The sequence below is a fragment of the Melanerpes formicivorus genome, unplaced genomic scaffold (genome assembly GCF_026170545.1).
Source record: "Melanerpes formicivorus ecotype bairdi unplaced genomic scaffold, bMelFor1.0.p_v2 SCAF_380, whole genome shotgun sequence".
NCBI classification, from domain to species: Eukaryota; Metazoa; Chordata; class Aves; order Piciformes; family Picidae; genus Melanerpes; species Melanerpes formicivorus.
Genome location: NW_027142732.1, coordinates 116591 through 123946, shown reverse-complemented (window position 1 = coordinate 123946; position 7356 = coordinate 116591).

Below are 7356 nucleotides of genomic sequence, written 5' to 3'. Positions count from 1 at the left end.
AGCGGTAACAAACCGTGTTGCCGCCGAACTCTGTAAACTGAAAGCGTTGCCGCTGAACTCTGTAAGCGGACTGTGCTGCCGCCGAACTCTGTAAGTCTACTGTGTTGCCTCCGAACTCTGTAAACTGAAAACGTTGCCGCTGAACTCTGTAAGCGGACTGTGCTGCCGCCGAACTCTGTAAGTCTACTGTGTTGCCGCTGAACTCTGTAAGCTGAAAGTGTTGCTGCCGAACTCTGTAAGCGCACAGTGTTGCTGTTGAACCCTGTAAGCGGACTGTGTTGCCGCCAAACTCTGTAAGTGGACTGTGTGGCGGTTGAACTCTGTAAACTGACAGTGTCGCCGCTGAACTCTGTAAACTGACGGTGTCGCCGCTCAACTGTGTAAACTGACGGTGTTGCCGCTCAACTGTGTAAACTGACAGTGTCGCCGCTGAACTCTGTAAACTGACAGTGTCGCCGCTCAACTGTGTAAACTGACAGTGTTGCCGCTCAACTGTGTAAACTGACAGTGTTGGTCCTAAACCCTGTGTCCCTTAGGGATGTAATGAATTGTAGGATGGCTTGTGTGGAGGCAGGGGAGGTTCCTCCTATGTTTGACACCCTGTTGATGCTTTGAGCATGCGAGTGAGAGCGGGCACGACTGAGACGTAGAAAATAGCTACGAAGCGAGCGGGAGTCCCGATCTGTGGTTCCACGTCTTCACGAGGAGCGTGGCCAGAGACGGACGAAGCGAAAGTTGTCAACGGGCGTGTGGCTAGTAACTGTATGTGTAGGACCGGTCAGTAAAGAGAGACAATTTTCTTTCCCTAGAAGGATGGTGGCTCCGTCAAGCCTGGCTACTTTAGACCGGGCTCGGTGGGGCTTGGTGGTGCCAGGCTCTGCCGAGGTTGGCTCTTTGCTCAGCTTTTTTGATGTCCTTGGGTTCCCCTCCAGGTAAGTCCATGCCTCTGCTGCTCTCTGGGGTTCTTCTGTATCAACCTGGAATGTTTGAAATGCCTGCATGGTCTTGGAGGGGATTAAGACCCCTAGGAGGCCCGCTCACCCTGACCCCTCTCCTCCAACTCCCTAGCTCCCTTGTTTAACGAGGTGTAGAAGTGTGGTATTCATGTGTCTGAAAAGAGGCTTTGAAATGAGCTACACGGGGTTCTGGAATACGTAAGCTTACAGCGCGTCCGTGTCATACACAAGGAGTGCTTTTTCCTTTGCGTGTGTTGTAGGGTTATTAAATATTTACTGATTTGGGCGTGTCTGTTTTTCTTTCTTTTATTAGAATGGAAAGCCTTCCGAACAGAAGCTGTCTGAGCTCCTTCCCATGCACAGCGGTAACAAACTGTGTTGCTGCCGAACGCTGTAAACTCACTGTGGGGCTGCCGAACGCTGTAAGCTAACAAACTGTGGGGCTGCCGAACGCTGTAAGCTAACAAACTGCGGGGCTGCCGAACTCTGTGTCCCTTAGGGATGTAATGAATTGTAGGATGGCTTGTGTGGAGGCAGGGGAGGTTCCTCCTATGTTTGACACCCTGTTGATGTTTGAGCGTGTGGGTGAGAGCAGGCACGGCAGAGACGTAGAAAGTAGCTACGAAGCGAGCGGGAGTCCCGATCTGCGGTTCCACGTCTTTGCGAGGAGCGTGGCCAGAGACGGACGAAGCGAAAGTTGTCAATGGGAGCGTGTGCAAGACTGAGACGTAGAAAATAGCTACGAAGTGAGCGGGAGTCCCGATCTGCAGTTCCACGTCTTCGCGAGGAGCGTGGCCAGAGACGGACGAAGCGAAAGTTGTGAATGGGTGTGTGGCTAGTAATTGTATGTGTAGGACTGGTCAGTAAAGAGAGAGCATTTTCTTTCCCTAGAAGGATGTCGGCTCCGTCAAGCCCGGCTACTTTAGACTGGGCTCGGCCGGGCTCAGCTCCCCTCGGCGGCTCCGTTGAGGTCGGCTCTCTGCTCGGCTTTTTGGATGTCCTTGGGTTCCCCTCCAGGTAAGTCCAAGCCTCTTCTGCTCTCTGGGGTTCTTCTGTATCAACCTAGAAGGTTTGAAACGCCTGTATGTTCTTGGAGGGGATTATGACCCCTAGTAGGCCAGCTAACCCTGACCCCTCTCCTCCAACTCCACGGCCCTCTTGTTTAAGAGGTGTGGAAGTGTGGTATTCATCTGCCCGAAAAGGGGCTTTGAAACGAGCTCCACGGGGTTGCGGAATACGTAAGCTTGCAGCGTGTCTGTCTAATATGCAAGGAACGCTTTTTCCTTTGCGTGCGTTGTAGGGTTTTTAAGTATTCACTGACTTGGGCGTGTCTGGTTTTCTGTCTTTTATTAGAATGGAAAGCCTTCTGAACAGAAGCTGGCTAAGCTCCTTCCCACGCTCAGCGGTAACAAACCGTGTTGCCGCCGAACTCTGTAAACTGAAAGCGTTGCCGCTGAACTCTGTAAGCGGACTGTGCTGCCGCCGAACTCTGTAAGTCTACTGTGTTGCCTCCGAACTCTGTAAACTGAAAACGTTGCCGCTGAACTCTGTAAGCGGACTGTGCTGCCGCCGAACTCTGTAAGTCTACTGTGTTGCCGCTGAACTCTGTAAGCTGAAAGTGTTGCTGCCGAACTCTGTAAGCGCACAGTGTTGCTGTTGAACCCTGTAAGCGGACTGTGTTGCCGCCAAACTCTGTAAGTGGACTGTGTGGCGGTTGAACTCTGTAAACTGACAGTGTCGCCGCTGAACTCTGTAAACTGACGGTGTCGCCGCTCAACTGTGTAAACTGACGGTGTTGCCGCTCAACTGTGTAAACTGACAGTGTCGCCGCTGAACTCTGTAAACTGACAGTGTCGCCGCTCAACTGTGTAAACTGACAGTGTTGCCGCTCAACTGTGTAAACTGACAGTGTTGGTCCTAAACCCTGTGTCCCTTAGGGATGTAATGAATTGTAGGATGGCTTGTGTGGAGGCAGGGGAGGTTCCTCCTATGTTTGACACCCTGTTGATGCTTTGAGCATGCGAGTGAGAGCGGGCACGACTGAGACGTAGAAAATAGCTACGAAGCGAGCGGGAGTCCCGATCTGTGGTTCCACGTCTTCACGAGGAGCGTGGCCAGAGACGGACGAAGCGAAAGTTGTCAACGGGCGTGTGGCTAGTAACTGTATGTGTAGGACCGGTCAGTAAAGAGAGACAATTTTCTTTCCCTAGAAGGATGGTGGCTCCGTCAAGCCTGGCTACTTTAGACCGGGCTCGGTGGGGCTTGGTGGTGCCAGGCTCTGCCGAGGTTGGCTCTTTGCTCAGCTTTTTTGATGTCCTTGGGTTCCCCTCCAGGTAAGTCCATGCCTCTGCTGCTCTCTGGGGTTCTTCTGTATCAACCTGGAATGTTTGAAATGCCTGCATGGTCTTGGAGGGGATTAAGACCCCTAGGAGGCCCGCTCACCCTGACCCCTCTCCTCCAACTCCCTAGCTCCCTTGTTTAACGAGGTGTAGAAGTGTGGTATTCATGTGTCTGAAAAGAGGCTTTGAAATGAGCTACACGGGGTTCTGGAATACGTAAGCTTACAGCGCGTCCGTGTCATACACAAGGAGTGCTTTTTCCTTTGCGTGTGTTGTAGGGTTATTAAATATTTACTGATTTGGGCGTGTCTGTTTTTCTTTCTTTTATTAGAATGGAAAGCCTTCCGAACAGAAGCTGTCTGAGCTCCTTCCCATGCACAGCGGTAACAAACTGTGTTGCTGCCGAACGCTGTAAACTCACTGTGGGGCTGCCGAACGCTGTAAGCTAACAAACTGTGGGGCTGCCGAACGCTGTAAGCTAACAAACTGCGGGGCTGCCGAACTCTGTGTCCCTTAGGGATGTAATGAATTGTAGGATGGCTTGTGTGGAGGCAGGGGAGGTTCCTCCTATGTTTGACACCCTGTTGATGTTTGAGCGTGTGGGTGAGAGCAGGCACGGCAGAGACGTAGAAAGTAGCTACGAAGCGAGCGGGAGTCCCGATCTGCGGTTCCACGTCTTTGCGAGGAGCGTGGCCAGAGACGGACGAAGCGAAAGTTGTCAATGGGAGCGTGTGCAAGACTGAGACGTAGAAAATAGCTACGAAGTGAGCGGGAGTCCCGATCTGCAGTTCCACGTCTTCGCGAGGAGCGTGGCCAGAGACGGACGAAGCGAAAGTTGTGAATGGGTGTGTGGCTAGTAATTGTATGTGTAGGACTGGTCAGTAAAGAGAGAGCATTTTCTTTCCCTAGAAGGATGTCGGCTCCGTCAAGCCCGGCTACTTTAGACTGGGCTCGGCCGGGCTCAGCTCCCCTCGGCGGCTCCGTTGAGGTCGGCTCTCTGCTCGGCTTTTTGGATGTCCTTGGGTTCCCCTCCAGGTAAGTCCAAGCCTCTTCTGCTCTCTGGGGTTCTTCTGTATCAACCTAGAAGGTTTGAAACGCCTGTATGTTCTTGGAGGGGATTATGACCCCTAGTAGGCCAGCTAACCCTGACCCCTCTCCTCCAACTCCACGGCCCTCTTGTTTAAGAGGTGTGGAAGTGTGGTATTCATCTGCCCGAAAAGGGGCTTTGAAACGAGCTCCACGGGGTTGCGGAATACGTAAGCTTGCAGCGTGTCTGTCTAATATGCAAGGAACGCTTTTTCCTTTGCGTGCGTTGTAGGGTTTTTAAGTATTCACTGACTTGGGCGTGTCTGGTTTTCTGTCTTTTATTAGAATGGAAAGCCTTCTGAACAGAAGCTGGCTAAGCTCCTTCCCACGCTCAGCGGTAACAAACCGTGTTGCCGCCGAACTCTGTAAACTGAAAGCGTTGCCGCTGAACTCTGTAAGCGGACTGTGCTGCCGCCGAACTCTGTAAGTCTACTGTGTTGCCTCCGAACTCTGTAAACTGAAAACGTTGCCGCTGAACTCTGTAAGCGGACTGTGCTGCCGCCGAACTCTGTAAGTCTACTGTGTTGCCGCTGAACTCTGTAAGCTGAAAGTGTTGCTGCCGAACTCTGTAAGCGCACAGTGTTGCTGTTGAACCCTGTAAGCGGACTGTGTTGCCGCCAAACTCTGTAAGTGGACTGTGTGGCGGTTGAACTCTGTAAACTGACAGTGTCGCCGCTGAACTCTGTAAACTGACAGTGTCGCCGCTCAACTGTGTAAACTGACGGTGTTGCCGCTCAACTGTGTAAACTGACAGTGTTGCCGCTCAACTGTGTAAACTGACAGTGTTGGTCCTAAACCCTGTGTCCCTTAGGGATGTAATGAATTGTAGGATGGCTTGTGTGGAGGCAGGGGAGGTTCCTCCTATGTTTGACACCCTGTTGATGCTTTGAGCATGCGAGTGAGAGCGGGCACGACTGAGACGTAGAAAATAGCTACGAAGCGAGCGGGAGTCCCGATCTGTGGTTCCACGTCTTTGCAAGGAGCGTGGCCAGAGACGGACGAAGCGAAAGATGTCAGTGGGAGCGTGTGCAAGACTGAGACGTAGATAATACCTATGAAGTGAGCGGGAGTCCCGATCTGCGGTTCCACGTCTTCGTGAGGAGCGTGGCCAGAGACGGATGAAGCGAAAGGTGTCAATGGGAGCACGGCCAGTCACGGAATCTGCAGCATTAGTGCTTGTTGCACTTCATTGTGGTTTGGTGTAGGATGCGTATATGGTTTCTAGTACTAATAAACTAAGAAACAAAATCAGGGCAAGGAAGTAGCAACAGCCTTCTGAAAACAAATGAAGGAAGGTCCCCTGCCTAAGGGAAGAACATGGCATATTTCTAAACTGTGTGTTGTAGTATGTGCAATTTTTTTTACATGCTAGAAGCCTTTGCAGGTAAGTGAGGAGAAGGACAGGGGTGCTAGCTAAAGCTTTCTAAATGCCCAGTAATAGCATTTGTGAGTAGGGAGGTAGGGAGGAGAGATTATTCAGGCGGAGATTAGGGGAAGGGGCGGATGGGCAACTTAGGGTCCGGGTGAGGATTGCGTTTGGGGTCAGGGTTAATGATAGTGTGGTGGTCAGGGGGTTTAGGGTTTGCGTCGCGGACGGCACCAGGGTGAGGGTGCAGGGGCCGGCAGACGTAGGGTTGGGGTTAGGGGGTTAGGGGATTAGGGTTAAGGGTGGAGGCAAAGGGGGTGGCAAAGAGACTTCCCTTGTTTCCAGTGTGGACAACCTCTTGTTTGTCCCCTGACCCCAGAAGCTTCTCACAGGGGCTGTGTTCCTCACTAACAGCAAGGCTGCGCTCGGCCCATGGGGATGCTGCAACCGAAGCAGAGAAGCTGTGTTCCTGGCAGTTCTCTCTCCACCTGGATCAGGATGAAGGTGCAGGCCATTGCTCTGCAGCTGGGCACTGCTGAGAGCTGCAGCTGGTACCCAGATCAAAGACAGCTTTGTCTCTAAGGCCAGTGCTTCTCTGTGGAGGAACCAAGATTTCTCTGCAGGTGTTGCCCAGGGTTCCTCATCTGCTCAGAATGCCCAGCTCCAGTGCCAGGCTGATGTCACCTCACAGCCGTCACTCTGTCGGTGTTTGCCTAGGAGTGCCAGAAATCTTCCTGGAACTATTGGAGAAAAGGAAGCTTTGTCTGTCTCTGTTTGTGGTGCCCTGAGAGAAACAAAACAATGAGAGCAACAGATGGAAGAGATTGGTTGATTGCCAGCAAGAAATGCACCAACTGCAAGGTGACTATGGGGTAGTAAATCCCAGAAGGTGTGACACGCTTGGAGATGCAGACCTGCGCAGCAGCTGTCAGAGAGGAGGGAAGCGCAGCAAAAACTCAGCTGTGTGCTGAAGGTGCAAATCCTACCCAGAAGGGTGTCCGTGGGTCAGGGTGATAAAAAGCCCATCAGCTGTCTCTTTCCTTCCATGATACCATATGGGGGTGGGTGATGATGCAGGAGAGGAGCAGGTGAGTGAGGGGTGGGGGATGCTGCCCAAAAAAGCTGCCTGAATGCTCTCAGAGGGGATGAAAACCCATGAAAAAAAAGTAAGTATTAGTGTGAGGTATTCCAGCAGAGAAAAAGCTGTGCTCTTAATCGAGAGATTGCAGAACAGTAGTAATGTGGATGCAAAAAGGCTTTGAAATGACTCTTATTTGCAAACTAAAAAACCCCACAAGACACACAAAAGTAACATCACTGGTTTTATTTTTAGTTTCTTAATTTGAATGGGAAGTCAAGGGGAATATAGAGGCATGTGGGGCCCAATGGAAGGTCTCCTGTGGGTATTTTAGTCGGATGGTTAGGGTTAGTTGTGGTGGTGGGGGGGAAAGCTTTGCAGTAGTGGCCTTTGTGGCGGGGGTCCAAATAACCCTAAATATCCAACTAATCCTTTGGGAGACTCTCCAGAGGCCCTCCTGATCCCTCTATGTGCCCCCAAATTCCCCTTTGATACCCCCAGGTGCACCTTAGGTGCCAACCGATCCCCTTA